Consider the following 18,096-nt stretch of genomic DNA (forward strand, 5'->3'; position numbering starts at 1 on the left):
CATTTTCTATATACACTTTGGAAATTGAAGCAGAAAGATTAAGCAACGCATAAATAATACGACATAGAGGATTTTACCAAATCTGAAGTCAGTCGTTCCACATTAAATATCCACACTGGAAAACACTAGCATCATTGACTTGTCAAAAATTATAAGAGTTCAGAGCTTAGCTGGATTTGGTATCAGTACCTTTGTCCACTCCACTTTGCCAGATCTCCATCTGTTGGGATACCCTTTCTCATGGAATGATTTGTTACTCAACAGATGAACTGAAGTAGACCACCTGGCACCAAATTTGCCATGGTTATATGGAGATAGTCAGAAAAGTCATATGAAAAGATCCCTCATCAGCATTTACTGATTTCTAAAAATTAGAAATTTCCACAGAGGCAAATCTGTTATGAATTAGTTCCTTTGGAGCACCACTTACCAGGCAATTTTAAAAACTTTTCTGCTTTCTTCCCAATGTTCACTCTCAGCTTGCTTTCATCACAGATAAACAGTGTGATGGAGGGTAGTTATTTAGGATTAGATAGTGTAGTTAACTGAATGGGCTGGGGCAATCGCCACGGTCGACAGGGGCCCCCTGGCCCCTGGGAAACCATGGCAACAAATGACTTGAAGATAAGAGAGAAGAGCAGAATAGACCAAATAAGGAAGAAACAAGACATGCCACATGTCCATTGGTCAGGTAGTAGCCCTAAGGCATGGGGAAAGCTTTAAGAAGGGTATGCTCCCTGCAATAAATGCCATTTTACCGCTCACCATATTGGTGTCATGAAAAGCGTGTGAAACTGGCCGGGGCTGTCGGAACACTTTCACAGGGAGACTTCAATCAGGGTCGCCGAAACTAAGGCGACAGATAGACCTCAGCTTTCCCATTCCTGAAGAACTCTAAAGACAGAATTATTTTTCTTGAAACAAGTTTCCTAAATATTTCTCACATTTGGGAATAATCTGTGCTCTTCTCATTCGTCCTCTCTTAGACACCAAAATAATTTTCCACAGGATCAAAATATGTTTAAAATAAACTGAGTGTGTTCATCTTGAAGCCTTCAAACTGAATCATCAGCAAGGTCCCAGTGTTCCTTCGCAAGAAATTGCATTATCTATTAATACGTAGAGTTTATCTTCACAGGAAAGCAGGCTAGTAGATTCAGCTGGAATTTTTTATTTATTCAAACTTTTAGTCAGTAGAACTAAAACCTTAAGTTCGAGATTTGGACAGCTAAAATAAAAGCCAAACTCCTCGTAGTAATCAAAAATTATCAAAAGTACTTCTTGGTGGGACTCATCTTTTATAATGCGCATATGCAGCTCTAATGCATAGCATGAAAACATTTCTCTCTTTAAAGCATTATTTTAAATTTAGAATAAGTAATACCCAGGAGAACACTGAAAGACTGTAATTGAAGGGCTGCTACAGCATGTGAAATGAAACAGTTCTTTAATTACGTTGACAAAAAAAAAAAATGAGGTCAAGTTGGAGTGCTATGGGAACCTTAACTGAGGATTTCTGAGTTTTTGTGGAAATGCTGCCAAAAGGTTGATATTACTTTAATTATTTTGCTATTAAAAATATTTAACTAGAATTGACATTGTTCTGACATTGTAATATGGTCTCCAAGGACATGGTTGGCAGTGTTGCCCAAAGGCTTTGAAATTGTCATTCATAATACAAATCAGGAATTGTACAGGTGAAACAGATAGAGTCTTAATTCATCAGACTCTGCTTGAACTCAATGAACTGCCGTTATCTGACAAGCTCTTTAGTGTGTCTGTTGACAGCTGAAGTCACTCTCTGGCTGGCAGAGAATAAGGGGGTCAGAGAAGGTCATGCAACACGAAGCCATGAAAGCAGCAGCAAATTCCTCTGGAATGTAGATATTTTAAAACACTGTTCTACCAGTTCTTGTTTTTGTGGGTGGTTTTTCTGGTTTTTTTTTTTTTGTTTTTGTTTGTTTGTTTTTCTTGGGGGGGGAGGGGTATTTCTATGGCAGTTTTTTCTATCCCACTACTCAGCATCTCCATTCATTATCCAATGTTAAATTACAGTTTCAAAGCTGCACAGTCATACATAAATACAGCTGCAATTTGAAAACTAAAGTAGATTTTGTAAAAGGAGTAACTTCATTTCTCTCCTTGATATGACCACTTCCAAGATCCTCACTCTATCCTTGATTTACTGGAAAGACAATTTCTTAACCTGAAATAAACTTCTATTTCAAATCTCATCATTAACAGTGCTTACCAGCAAGACTGAACAATACCCCTAAGAGCTACTGTTATAACAGGTACATATAAGTTACTCATGAAATGCACACAACATGAAAAGAAGGCATATCTGCAATTCATATAATGAGCTATTATCTCCACAGTCAGGTAACTTTTCAAATTTGTCCTATCTGTAAGATACCAGTGTAAGTTACATGAGCACTGTTTCTACCTATCAAAACAAAAACTTCTATGAATAGAAAACTTAGATCTAAAACAATATTTGAGGCAAAGTTTTAACTTCCTTTACAGTATTAAGTTTAAACATTATAGGATTCTAACTCAAGTTTTAGAAAGTCACTTGTGGATAGGGTTGAAGACATAACTTAGGCACCTGTTTATCTCTTTAAGCATATTGGACAAGTTTTTCAAAGCTGTTTAAGCTACAAGTTCCCACTGAAATCAATAAAAGTTAACCCGAATGTCCCTTTGTGGTCCAAATCATAATGACTAAATTCTGGACTCAAGTTCGTTTGAATCTCACTTAGTCCCAAAGTCCAGTCTAGCACTGACAGTACCTAAAATTCCCTGGCTGCTTATATTACCACCTTAAGGCAAAAATATCCTGATACTGCCAAGCAGCTGAAATAACTGTCTTTCAACCAAGTCCCAGTGAATTCCTTAAACTATACAAAATTACAGATATACTAGGCCAAAGAGACAGAGATAAAGCTAGAAAAGAAACAAGAGAGTGATTCCACAGCTTAGCAGTACTCACAGGATGTGGCAGACATAAATCGAAGTCTCTGCTCAATATCTGATTATTTATACAAAGCAGAATAATTCCTCCCAAAGGCTGAGGGAACATGTCCTACCTTAGAAATTTCACCTTTGTGGTCACACCAGATACACAGTAACCCGAGTTCATGCATCTAATTTAAATCATGCACTTGACAAGAGGTGCTATCACTCTTACAGGTTATCACCATATCAGGCTATCAGCTCATCTTAGCACTCATGTTTCAGGAGAGCAGGAATAGCAAGAGGAGGGGAAAAACCACTGTGAAAAGAAAGCATGGAAACATAATATTTTCCAGCCTAGACTTAGATGCTTTCCCTGTATGAGCAAGAAATAGCTTCTGCTGCATGCCTCTGTTTAGCGATATTAAATGCTTAGCTGGATAGAACCCACTTACTTTACTAGCTTTATGAGCTCTCTCTGCAGATTGTTAAGGATACGTCCAAACAATTTCCAATGTTTATCAACACACTTACCTTTCCCCACGTTCCACAAAGGAGACATGACACCATAAAGACTAGACACTGCTGAATATAAGTCTGTATGGGACAAGTTGGAGAAGACTGTGAATGGTTCTACAGTCTAGTAGTACAAAATACAGTTCTCAGTCCACAGTCTGATACGTACATAGATGCTTAATAGAAACTAAAACATCCCCAGTGGAAAAGGCAACTCTCTCAGAATGACTAAAAGTCCTGTGTCTAGTTGGAAATCAGGTAACATAGATTCAGACAAATTTTCCAAATCAAGTAGAGAATAAATAATACTTAAGCAAAAATGCAATGCATTCCTGACAAGAAAGCCATTGTGACTGGTGCAGCTCATATCACATCAGGACAATTAATCTCTAGCTTGAATTCTGCTGGTGCTTAAACACAAGAGACAGTTCAAAGCAATTCAGAAGCACAAAAACAAATGCCATTATTGCTGAATTTCACAGTCTTTTGGCACCTCAAGCAATATTTTATTTTTTTTTCAGTCCTAGAGGTATGAATTGCCAAGTGATTAAAATAGCAATTAATTGCCTAGACATATTTCTGGATTTTTTTCTTCATCTTTTAAACAGTATTCCTACAATTCACAGGTTCATTATAAAGACATTATTATAACTTGAATGATTTGTATGTATAAAAATAAGACAGTTGGGTAATTATAAACTGTAGTCTTGACTATGTTACAAAGGGAGGAACAATATAAAAATAGGGATAAGAAGTAAAGGAAGAGCAACCTAAACATGTGGATTATAGGAAATCTATTCTCATAAACCCAGATTTCCTCAAAATCCATTAAATTTCCATTTGTTCCATTTTAATTAAAAAAAAAAAGTGCTCTAAGAAAACAAGTATGAGGCATTTTAATTTGAGTAATAAAGTTCAACAGAAACATGAGAGTGAAAATATAGTGAAGTTTGGCTGGAGTAAATGTGGTCTTACTGAGATAGGCTGCTTGAAAGACTGACGTATAAAAGTAAAAAGAACTTAGCTAATAGACAAGACATTTGGCAAGAAATCAGAAGTACATAGCATTCATATGAAAGATAAAACATCAGCATTAAGCTGCATCCCTTTAGACAGTACAGCTTCTACTAGGCTGCAAAGAGATTGCATATAATAACCAAGTTGAGTAATAAATGGGACAACTGCATTGTTTAGATCAACTGGATGAACATGACAAAGAAAATGAAACCTCAACACTGTGTGAAGAATGAGACAGAGAAAGATAAAAAGATCAAGAACAGAAATGGAAGGGAACACACTTTGACAAACTGAAGCAGTAATGATTTGGACCAGGTTGAATATATGTTGTCTCAGAAGCAGGGATTGCAAAGTTATTATTTCCATAAAAACATTTCAATAGAAGTTTGTCTTCTTAGAAAGGATACTGTAACACATAGGTAAGGCAGAACAAATTTGTTAATTATTGCAGATTTTAGAAATTTATATTCAGATTTTTTTTTCCCCCCTCTTCTTAAAGCGCTTGAATTTGGTGACCTTGATAGTTAAAGTTGTGGACATCCTGTCAAATACTTTCAGGATGATTTCAAGTTTAATCTCTGCTATATTCCAAGTCACAGCATTTCCAAATCACCACATTTGACTCACACTGCCAGCCCCTTCTGTACTCCAAATCACACCTACTCATAAAATTAATATTATTTTAAAACAGCAGAATCTCTCAAATTTCTCTCTCTCTCCCATGAAGTGGCAGAGTCTGGACTTTTTAAGGTACAACTTCACTGTACAGCAACTCCTGATCTGACTCACTTGATTTTAGCTGCTAGTTAATTGCAAATCAAAGCTACACAGAATTCAAATGAGACACAAAACATCAACATTAAACCATATTGTATACAGGCCCAATTGTTTTTCTAAACGAGGTCACTCAATATAGATTTTTCACAGGTTAGATTTCAGGAATCGCTTTGGTTCATGCTGTTAACTTGTCAGCTTCACAGTAAAAGCATTAATTATAAGAAGCAGCTCTCCTTCATCTTTCAGCGAAAGTAGATTTTTATAATTCCCTGAAAGAGGTCCCATCTGTAGCAGAAGTTGTGAGATGGCTGCAAAACTCATAGCAACACACTGGAGAGAGTCACCAAAAAACTGTGGTAACGCACACAATACGTACAAGATTGCATCCTTTGGACCACATAATTTTTTCTAAGCTGAAACATTCAAGTGCTTATCATGCTTTTAGTTATTTAATTAACATGTGAGTGGCGTGCCATAGCTCACTGACATCAGCTAAAAAAAGTCTTCCCATGATGATTGCATGCTTCAGGTGGAGTCTCTGGATAATAACTACCTCTGTAGTCAGCCACAAAAAAAAAAAAAAAAAAAAAAAAAAAAAAAAAAAGAGCTGGAACCATGGAGATAAAAGATATTGGGATAAAATCTGAGAAGAAAAGTCCTATGTTCTGGTGGTAAGCACTCATTGTCACCAGTAATTAGCATCTTCCCAAGGCTTGCTGCTATCGAAACAAGGCATGAAATTCACATGCCCCTATGGGGATCAACAGAACTTAAGAAAGCATTGAAAATGAAGATCCTTTCAGATCCAGTAGTACATGGTTATAAATTGTACGGTCATTAAAAATAGATCTACAGTTCTTTTTTCATTTGCTAGATTTGTGCTTTGCATTCAAGCATGACAAGAATCAATGGTAGAAAATGGTTCTGCCTTTTTTTTAATGCAGCTGTATACTAGTAGGCACTCAGTGCATCTCCTTGCTGCAGGAGCTTTGAACATATTTTTAATAGATAATATTGCTCTTTCTTTTCCATTCTTAGCTGTCTTGAAATAGCATTCTTCAGACCACTTCTGTCAGGAGACTGGGAGCCATTACTGCCTTCTCTTTCCATTCTCTCTAGCGTATGAAACTTTCTACACAACATCAGAGAGCAAGAGAAGAAAGGACTCTGTTATAATACCATTTCAGAAGACTGTTGCATGCAGTCAAAAATAATAGACACCACTCTAACTCACCTATCATCTACTCAGCAGATCCTATTTTAAGATATCTGAAATAACGATAAAACACAGGAGATTAATATTTACCTAGTCTACTCTAACATTCTCAATAAAATTAGTGTGGACTTTCTCAAGTCAGCTGAATGCAATTTGTATGTTAACACGTCAAAGCAGACAGATTTCGTGAGAACTGAGAAACATTCTTTACACTTTCTTGATCCCTGCAATTGCTGATACACAGAGAAAGGAAGGAGAGAGATATGGTCTTTGAGAGACAGCACTAATCAGTCTGGCTGCTGATGCAAGATGTCTTTTTTTTTAAAAAAAAAAAAAAAAACAAAAAAACTTTTAACATATTTGATTTAGCAAGAAAATTCATGGGATGACCATGGATATTAAGCTTTTTTCTAAACAGGAGAAGCAACGAGTTCATGCTTTGATCCAACAGAGATTCATATTAGTAGTTTAATTAAACAAATAATCCACAAGTGAACTAAAAATAACAACACATTTATAGGGCAATTTTTTTTAAAACCCACTTCAACATGTTACAGAATTGTCAGTTGCTCTTTTGCTACCTAGTTAATAATAAAAATGTTCCTACTAGAAGATTGTGTAATGCACACCACAAAACTACCATAGCTGACTCACTTGAATGTCTCCAAGTTGCTTTACAGATATCAGCATTCCCCAGAACATCCTCTAAAATATGCTCCCACAATACTCCCGGAGTTTGTATTAAGCAGCCTCAAATTTGTCTTTTATGGTTGCTGTGACAAAAGAATCTCCCTCTAGCTGTCCATGAAACTTTCAAAACCTGTTCAGGCTTACACACACAGATATGTTTTTTATTATTTTATCTTAAAACAGTAGGTTAGCTTAAGTTTAGTTACGCTATGCAGTAGCAAAAGAGATTATCTATTCATTTTTCTTCTGATCAGCTGAAGACAAAATACCTGGTTAAAAAGAGCAAAGAACTCTATGATAGCATGTAACACCCCACAGACTGAAAGATATTATTTGGGATGAATTCACTGCCTTATCTCAAGCATTTATATTTCACCCTCTGATCTTTATTTATTAATTTATTTTTCCTGGAGGAAAACTGCTGTTCAGAAACTGAAGGTGGCAATGTACAAACAAGTTCACGTTTAAAGATCTTGTAGTTCATTGTTTTTTACTCTGTTAACATTGTGGACACTGATAAGGACCTACAGTGAAATGCCACAGCGTGCCTTCAGGATGACTGAAGGGTTTTTACAAACACAGTACCGAATCTAAGACTGAAACTTCTGTTTCTGCTTAATTATATATTCCAGACTATGTTTGTTCCCCAGCCTCTTCTCATCCAAAGGAATTTTATTCCTCATTCAATGAGCCTATAAACTATGGAAAAATGTAAGTGACTTCAAGTACTAAGAATAAAAAGGCATCTACAGTAAACATTATACTGTCAGTCAGAAAGAAATATCTAGACAATTAAGCTGATGTATTCAGGGCAGGAATTTTCTACTCAGCCTACCTCTAAATTCTCAAAGACAAACACAGACTCTCTCTTTTTGCTCTCTGATGTGCTGAATGACTCAGACTAAAGGGTTAACAAAAATGGATCCCAATCTTCTGGCAGAAGAACCTGTTATCTCAGAACGATGCAAAATGGATGCAAAAAAGAAAAATTGGGGAACGTGCTGGTAGACAATTATCCCCTTAGATGAGAGAATTAAAATGAAGAAATGGAGACTAACAAGGAGATGAGGTATTCCTAATTACAGTACAATCTTCCAGTCACAACACATTGTTTTTCCACCAGTCAGGTATTTAAGGGATCAAGAAGGTATAATTTTCAAAATTAAAACAAAAGATATGATAAATACAAATGGGTAAATCAAGGAAACTACATTCACAGGAAAGATGCCAAATGCAATCAACTCTGTACACATCAAGGAAAAATAATCTCACTGTATAATCCATGAATATACAGATGTTGTAATTAAGAAATATACAGGAAAGTGAGACTAAACAGGTTATCACACCAAAGAAGAATGGATGGAAATCTTACCCTTATCCTGGGCTTGCTAAGAGTCCAAGAGGAACAATCACCAAAAAAGAGCCTTTCCTACTGTAGTCAGCTCTTAAACAGGTCTAGGAGAGGTGGAGCCAGGCTTCACCCCTTCCAGAAGCGCAAGTGAATTGCCTTCACCTGTGCTCTCAGGGCTCACTCATTGCTAACCTCAGGTGGTCAATCAGAGGTTCAGACCCTGATTCAGCAGTTCCCATACACTGACAAAAAGCAGTGCATATAGAAGTCAATTTTCCTGTTGGAACATATTTTCTATATAAACCTCTCCATCCAAAGTGACCAAGTTGATCCTAGATTTGATCAATCAATTGGTCAATGATTCTTTCAAGTCAAACCAGTATTAGAAATTATGTGGCCCATTGAAGTACCCAGCATGATATATGGGATAAAGACATGTATTTTTTCCATCACTAAGTGGTACATTATACTTCCCAGTTACTTCATCCTATAACGGTTGTACATTCTGCAAAATAATCTGAGTTTTTCTATGCATTTGCAGTGTCATCACTGTGGGAAAAGCTGCTATAGATGTATAAAGAAGATGTACATTTTATAGCATACATCAGTTTTTGACTGATTCTTACTGAACTGTATATTTGAACAAAATGATAGCACTGAATTTGGATTGTAATCAATTCTATTATTATAAGATTGTGAGACAAAGTTTCTACAAAAAAAAAAAAAAAAAAAAAAAAAAAAAAAAAAAAAAAAAAAAAAACAGAGTAAGCAGACAGCATATTCATGCTTTTCCTGAGTGAATTGCAGATTAGGACTTTCGATGCAGGATCCCTACCAATTCAATAAGAAATGCATGCAAAGGACAACAACACATATACATACAGGCAAACCAATGTCAGATGAAAATAAATTCTATCTGTAGCTCCTCAACTTTACCGAAATGTTTCATGTCCTTTGATGTGTATAATAATCTCAGCTAAGAGGGAAATTGATTTATGCTACTTGCACTGAGTTAAGTGCTCTAATTATTAAATGGCTCTCAACATATGGCAAGGAATTATGGAATTTAAATCAAGAGTTATATGCTACAAAGTAATCATACAAATGGTTCTAAAATAGCAAAACCACTTTCAGAAGATTAGCGGAATCATGCTTTCCTAATGTACAGACAATTTCATATCTTGCACTATAAAGCAAATTATTACTAGGATAATAGTGATAAACAAAACTTGCTTCAGCCTGTAATTAATTTAATTCATGCATTAACCTGAAAGAACAGACATAAAAATGTGTTTAAAGATTAATCTTGACATATTAAAGTGTTTTGATTCTTATCGTTAAAATATATTAGACTTTTGATAATATTAATTCAAAATCTTCTGTTTATGTTTTAATTTAGTAGGCTGTTGAACTGTACAGCAGCCCAAAACTGTATCTGAAATACCTTGTACAGTTGATTTTGAGACGGATGACTCATAACTGAAAAATATTTATGTCAGAAATTTAAATACATGAGTACACTTTAATGGTGAAACTGATTATTTTATCCCACTTCCAATTTTCCAATGGGTATTTGAAAAAAATATCGTTCCACTATCTTAATCTGCCAGTTGTTTAGAAATGGCCAATATTTAATGTCACTACTTTCTCTCTCTCCGCCACTCTCCATCTCTTTTAGCCCGACATCCTGCCCTTTTCCCTGTTCCTTGCTCACAGTGTTTTTTCATCTTGTCATGTGCTAAAATAATACTAACTTGTTAAAAAGTAGTGTTATGTTCTGTCTCATATCTGTTTGTTCCTAGAGACTTTGAAGCTACTATTAAAACCTAACAGTAGCCATTAACATGAGCTACCATGAGATACCAACAATTAATGCAGAGATACTGCAAAAAACAAAGTAGCTGCAGCCAATGTGTAGGCAATCTGAGTATTCTACTGCATGTTGATGAAATACCTCTCTCTCCACATGCTACTAATTCTAGAAATAGGATGAACTAGTTTGTGCATTGAGAAGATTATTGTTATAAGTTGTCGTGAAATGATGGCTCTTCAGGAAAACAGAAGTAGTAATATGCAATCAGGAATACTACCAAAAGCAATAGACCTATAACAGACCACTAGCCAAGGTTAACAAAATTGGACTGGCACAAAAAGAAGGCCATGCAATTTGTTGGTAGAGAAGGACCTTTCTTTTTTTTTTATTTAGCCAGAAGGTTACCTTTGCACCATTATCAACCTTTCCAGTCAGGTTTTATTAGATATTAAATGATCCAATGAAATGCAGCGCTTCTACTTTGAGATATGCTTTTCCATTCTGAAACCTCCTCAGGACTCTGGATTATGGTGATGGTGGGAAAATAGGTGGACAGCCATTTTAAGACTGTTAGCCAAGTCCCAGTTTCTGCTGAATTTGGGGAAATCAAAACAAATGTACTCTGCATTTCTCCTGAGCCTTCATTTTTGCTCCAAAACTGCTCACCACAGTAGATGGTTTATGAATTATAAACTGCTGTACAACAGTGTGTGTTCATCTGTCCATGCGAATTTTCAGTCTCTCATCAACGCATATACTTTCATTCAGCTATGTCTTCCAGAACTCATGTTCTAAAATTCGTTTTTTCACACTTACCAATTAAGATGGCAAACTTCAGCCATTCTTTCAATGTCTTGATGGCTCTAAGTCACAGAATCTTCGAACAACTCAGTTTGAAAAGGACAAATGAAGATCCAAAGCAGAGCCAACTCTGGGGATAGGTCAGGTTGACCAGATCATATTTTATCTATTTATTTTTTTCTGCGTTTCAAAAGATGGGAGATTTTAAGACTTCTATGATCAACCATCATTTCTGGGACTGTGATGAAAATCACCACCTTTGGCCTAGTAGTAATGAGCTTACTTATTAAAGCTAAGGTGAAAAGAAGTCAGATTTCTTCTCTTTTTTATAACTTTTTATATTATGACTCATAAGTATAGTATTTTTACATTATTTTAAGTCACAATCAGGCTTAGTATGGAAGATTGTTATATCATGCAGACTATAAACACATAGTAAGCAGTACATCTCATGGCTTCTTTTACTCCTGAGGTGCTAAAATCCAGCAAATAGAATTAAATAGATATTTGCCATTAGAGGCTGTAAGAACTAGGTTTAAAAAAAAAAAAAAAAAAAAAAAAAAAAAAAAAAACAACAAACCTAACTTCATTCTAGGCAAGGAAGCTGAAGATCTTCTGATATCTATTTAATCCCATGTACTTTGTTTTGATTGAAAATAAAATGTCAATACTTTTGACAAAAACTCATCTTGAAAGAAATAGTTATGGCTTGCTTAAAGATTGGTCACTGTTGCATGAGTATAAATTAACACAACTAAAACAATGATGTTGACTGATATAAAGTGAAATTTAATTATCATTTTTCCTGAAATTTAATATAGTTGTAAGATCCATCTTACCAACTTACTGAAGGACAGGAAGGACATCCTTCTTCTTCAGATAGCACTCTATTTTGGTGTAAAATATAAGATTTGAAATAGAACCTTCTGTATGTGTCCTATATGAAGAATAAACAAAACAGAATACTCCAAGACTGCTCATTTAACAATAAGCATTAAAGTATTTCCTGATATTGTTTTTAAGTACATTTTTAGTGCAAACCATAGTACTACTTTTTCATTATGAAATTTATTATTTGCTGCTATAGAGCAACTTTTTTTCCACTGTAAGCGACATACTTACACATTTTAAATTCACTTTACATTTAGATCAAATCCACTACTAAAAAATACAGAAAATCCACTAATATCAACCAAACATCTCCTGGATGAATTTCTGATATACTTAAACATTCCTGAAAATGTGTCAGAGTTCAATTATCGAGACAATACTGATGATTCTAATTCAGGTGCCTTTCAAACATGGTATCATTTCAGAAGTGTTATAAAAATTTTGGAACTCTGGTATTGCAGTTATTTTCTCCTTGTCTACCAACACAAGTCAACCTGAGTGAAAAACGAATCCTTATTATGGATAGCAAACTGTCAGTAAGATTTCTACAATATGGTAAGAAGTCTTAGTGGCAAGCAGTAAACACCTTGGAGATCTACAAGGCCACTCGACTGCACAAATTCCTTGGTAACCTAAAATGAATCTATCACTGAAGAAAAGTATTGTTTGTCTTAACCTATAAAATCTGGCTGAACAGCTAAACAATCCTGTCTATCTGATTTATAATGAGTTACAATGATCTCCACAGGAGTTTGCAAATACCATAGCACATTCTTTCATGCCTTCTTAATACCATTTATACAGTCTTGCTGTCATCAGCATAATTCCTAGTATTAGAAACAAGTGCTGATACTCTGCCAGGAACAAAAATTACAGAACCCACATGGTTAGTGAACTGGGAGATCCTCTAAACAAGATCGCTTATAGGTATATAGACATCACAGTAAAGTATGTAGATTTTTATTAAGCGTTGTGAAGCATAACATTTTGCTATGTTGCACTGTGTAGCACTTTCTACAGTCACAATATTTTTCACAGTTGTAATAAATTTATTTTTCACATCTTCACTGCTGATTTATCCACCAACTTTCACCTTAAAGAAAAGTTCCTCAGTCAGTATTCTATATTATTTTCAGTCATATTCTATAATATTTTCACTGATTTGTTTTTTAGTAAGGCTGAGGGTTGGTTGTTTTTTTTTTCAGTCATTCCACTTCCATGATGATTCATTCCCTAGAATGCTTACATCTACTGAGTTAGTTCTGTTCCTGGATTTTAGCGCTGCTTGCATGTCCCAGATAACCAGTTAAACGCAATTTTCTTATCTTCCTCCTTATTGCTTTTCCATCTGCTTACAAAGGAATCTTTTTTGTTGATATACGTTACCTGCAACTCTAATATAAATAAATGAGTCTCTCTTGGACTCCTCTAAAAGCATTATGGTCAGATTCTACATAATCCTTAAAGAAAAGCATACACAGAAGGTCTAAGGTAGCAGTTCGACTGTGCAAGTGAACAGTACTCGTTTTCTTTTACAAACAGTAGCAAAAGCTTTCCTTTAAAACCAGTAGCGAAAGCTTCCCTGTAGTGTTCTGCAGTAAAAATAGTCCAGGAGTCCAAGAGCTTCTTTTAAGCTGTTCTGAATGTGTATGAAGCACAATGAGATCGTCAAATACATCTAAAATTTTAATCTCCAGCTGGAGAACTGCTAAAGCAGTTACAAAAGTTTCTGAAACTGATTCAAAACACTCTGAATCACAGCAACATATAAATATACTGCCCTAAACTTAGCATGTTCCATATTATCAGCATGTGATGATGGCCTTGTTTCCTGGCAACTGAAGACATACAACTCTTTCATACACACGTATATACACAGCTTTCTTGCTTTGGGGAAAAAAAGAAATATCCCCTTTTAGTTCATTTAGTGAGCACACTACACAACTTTTAATCAGTGAGTTTCATTTCTTACACTGCTACAACACTTCAATGCAATAATAGATATCTAGTATTGCAAAAATGGATGATCATACCTTTGTGTTCACTTTGTTCTTCTCTGTTCTCTTTGTTTTTCCTATTCAATTTATTTATAAAATGTGGAAAAAGATCTCAGTATGTTTATAAGCGAAATGTAATGGAGATTCTTGGTAAAGCAATCCTAACATCTGAAAGTCATCTTATAGCTAAGATGGATCCTCCAAAATGGAATCACAGTGTCATTTAGTCTTCACCTACCTAATGTCTTATTTTCTTCAATTTTTTTATAACCAACATTGATCTTAGTTACAACAACGTTGTTCCTGAAGTTGATGGAACTGATTTGTTCATGGAAAGATTCTCCAGTGGTACAAATTTGTGTATCTCCTTTCTATGTGAATATTATCATAGTACATCTCGGGTTGAAAGGGACCTTAAACCTCACTTGGTCCTTGTCATGGGCAGGTTTGGCATGCATGAGATCGGATAGCTGCTGAAAATCATGTATCCAAGCTACAAAGCTCAATTCTCTGTTCTTTCATCATCCAAATGCTATTCTTTACTTTAAAACATTTTATTTTTTAATTAATTCATGTATTCAATCATATTTTATAATTTGGGAGAGGTGAATCAACAAAAACTCTATGGCTGTTACAGTAGAGTAAATTCAAATGTCAGAAAGGAAACCAGTCTGAATAGGTGTGGTAAGATTACTGAAGTATCCAACACAGTATCAAAATCCCATCAACATTTCCATCCTCTCTCCTTTACTTCCTCCTTTCACACTTACAAAAAGATATAGTTTAAATAAAAAGGTGTGTTATTGCTACTACGCTTAATGCACATATCAAAATATTCAAAGAGGGGACTGTATTATTCTATGGCCCTGTTTACTTTAATCATGGCTGATCAAATGACAAAGGAAAGAAAAGAGAGCATACAGATGACTTGAATGTAGCTCTATCTGAGAAATTACAGAAATTACATGGAATATTCAGGTAAAATAGATCATATCAAAAATATCAAGGTTGTCAAGGCTGCTCCAGATGTAATCCAATGCTTAGCATAATATGAGTACAGAGAAAATCTTATCTCCCCTTGAATACCCCCACATATATACATCCATGCAGTACATCTGGATATTACTTCAGTAATATGAGATGTCTCTGACTTCAAGAGACAATGCAGTGTCTACTTTTCCCAGCCCACCTCCATTTTGCAGGTTACTGCATCGCTACAGTGATCATACATCACTCAAGAATCCCAGCTGTTAGGAAGTTTCCAACAGACATAACTTGGTTTTACAAGAGTGCTGCAACAGTGAAAGCTAAAGCTGCCCTAATAGCGCATACCAAATAATTCAGTTCTGAGGTGTATCTGTGTATCAGTAAAGCATCAAGATACTACTGTAAACACCCACACAAAGTCCCTCAGTAAAAACATTTATAAACCTACCTCTGTAAACATTTATAAACATAATCAAGAACAAATTTTTGAACAACTACTGAGTTTTTATACAGCCTTTCAAAGAGCCTGTACATTTCTATTTTAATGTCAACAATTAGCTAAAATAACTAGCTAGCACTTGTTATTAAAAATATTTGTGAGCTGCATAATTCTTTATCGTGAGCTAAATTTTGCTGTAAGACAGATCTGAAAATATCCTTCACAACAAGTGAAAGTAGGCTGGTGAACAACACTTGCTTTCACAAAAGACTTTAAAAGAATCCATCTCAGGCCATGGACAGTTTTGTTTTACTACATTGTGATCTCAGTGTTAGCAGTGAAGCTGCTATGGCAATGTAAATGTTCTACTGTTTCAACTAAATTATTCCAGACTCATATGAATGCAACTGGAACAGAACTGAACCTAAGTTGTATTAAATTAATGACATACGGTATGATCAAAATATTGTTGTCTATGCAAAAGCACTTTCAGAAACTATTAGTACTCACTAAGCACACAGAGTCTTTAAAAAGAAAAAAAAAAAAAAAAGGAATAATAATATTCATTTTTCTTTTTGGAATACAAATTAATAAAGAAAAGGGAATTAAATGTTACAAAATTCCTGAAATAGGTTACTCCATAATTACTAAGCATTACCAATAACATTGTTTGGCATATTTAGTATCATGGATTATCTGAGCTGATTTTTACAAGTGTTCTTTTAAACTATCAGAATCCACCAATCCACAGCTGAAGTATTCCTGTAGATTAACATTAATGCATCATGAATCATCACGGTTTAATATGCATTACACTGTTTCATTTCACACATGTTCTGCATGGGTTGATTGCTGTGTATGCCAATACCAAACAGATGTTAATTCTTTAATTTTTATGCTCCCAAAGCATATTTTAATTAACTAGGAGGCCTGACAGAGAAAAAGAGGGAGGTATTTTGAAGTTGATGTGATGAAAAAATATAAAATAAAAATGTGAGAAAAGTAGTTTTTAGATTTCATGCTATCAACAATCTAATTTTTAATATTCAAATGAATACATGATATGCAAAGGAACTGTCAACTGCTCTCATAAAATGGCATATCATTTTCTGTAAACAGTAAAATAATTTTTCAATATTTTCTTAATAAAATTATAATTTTAAAAGCCCTACAAATTAAACTCAAACTTTGTTATATTAAATATTTCTATAAATTAGCTGCAAGGCACTGTATGTTCATACCATATCTAGTTCTTAAAATCAAGTATTCTGCAAAGAAATTGAATCTCCATGTAAATATCATTATACAGACTCCCATACCTTTACAGTTGTATGTCTCATTTTATAGATTATGTCAATTATGAAGTCCTGAATGTAGACTATTTCACAAGCTTCTACTGTACCAGAGGCCAGAAGTGAAAATGAGAAGATACTTCAGGTATAGATATATAATGAGGAAGCTGTTGCCAGCCAGTTGCAGTGCCAGATGCAAGCCAAGGTTCTCCAGAAGAGCAGCAGAGCCACAGATCAGGATGGAAGTGTGTTAAAAACTGTGAGCTTTAACTAACCCCTAATTTGGCCAAGTTGAGTTGTTTGTGTAATTTCCACGGAAGTCAGAGCAGATCTCTAATTTTGATCCTGATCTTACTGAAATCAACGGGAGCAGAAATGGCTCCAGGGAATTTTGTACCAGAATTAGTTTTAGCAAGCTGAAACAGCCTCCAGTATGAAAATTTCCATTATCAAAGCTGTTATGAATAATAACAGTAGTGTTGTTATTGATACATAAATATTTCTGTTACTGGGTACAATTGACATATAAATAATAATAGTAGACAACATAGTATCAAAATCAGAACATTATACCCCTCCCCATACCATGTAGATCATTCTGCACAGCAGCACTTCCCAGACCAAACAAATTATTTAAATTCCTTGTTCACATACTTACACAAGCTGGTATACAGCTTAACTGACATTTTGGAAAAGGAAGAAAAAACCCAACACAAACTGACAGCCATGGCACAATACAGCGAACTTTGTCCTCCAGCATTCCTTCCCCCCCCACGCAAACACATCCTCTTTTTTTCTTCAAATGAACCAAATGCATGCAAGGTATCTGGGAAAAAAAAACAAATTATCCATCATACCCTAATTTCAAGGAAATGAAAAACACATCATTCCCACTGGACTTACTGGGACCAGGAGTAAATCTAAAATGTAAATTTTACGCACAGTTTAAAAAAAAAAAAACAAAACAAAAAAAAACAAAAAAAAAAACACCAAAAAACAACAAACACTTATTCAGATTTCTAAAACATACACTCATCACACTGCAGGGAATCATGCCTGCATTTCTTCCTCAGCCAAAATTCCCTGACTGGAATAACAGATTCAGATGTTATTTCTGTTCTCATTCCATTTCACTATGTTAAATCTCCAGATTTTTTTCCTCTTTACTTAACACATATGTATGAAAGTGCCTCCTTTCCATTCATAGATGTTATCTTCCTCAAACTTCAAATGATTCATGGGTGAATATAGAGTTATAAATAATTTATTGAAATACATAGCAGTGGTTAGGGAAAAAGAAATCCTAAAGGAAGAAAATCACTGCATAAAATCTGAACATTAAAACTGGCTTTTC

At 34.9% G+C, this 18,096-nt stretch overlaps 1 protein-coding gene across 4 annotated transcripts in view; it reads right to left on the reverse strand.

Annotated features, from left to right (window-relative positions):
• Nucleotides 1–18,096, reverse strand: part of GABRA2 (gamma-aminobutyric acid type A receptor subunit alpha2) — a 55,457-nt gene that overhangs the window by 34,009 nt on the left and 3,352 nt on the right. The window contains exon 1 of one of the 4 annotated variants that reach the window (XM_052681943.1): nt 8,544–8,601. The exons of the other annotated variants lie outside the window; for them this stretch is intronic. The gene's annotated coding sequence lies outside the window, so the exon portion shown is untranslated. Of the gene's footprint in view, nt 1–8,543; nt 8,602–18,096 lie in introns of those variants that run through there. 4 annotated transcript variants of the gene reach the window in all.

The sequence above is a fragment of the Tympanuchus pallidicinctus genome, unplaced genomic scaffold, assembly GCF_026119805.1.
Source record: "Tympanuchus pallidicinctus isolate F22 unplaced genomic scaffold, pur_lepc_1.0 scaffold2, whole genome shotgun sequence".
In the NCBI taxonomy this organism is placed as follows: domain Eukaryota; kingdom Metazoa; phylum Chordata; class Aves; order Galliformes; family Phasianidae; genus Tympanuchus; species Tympanuchus pallidicinctus.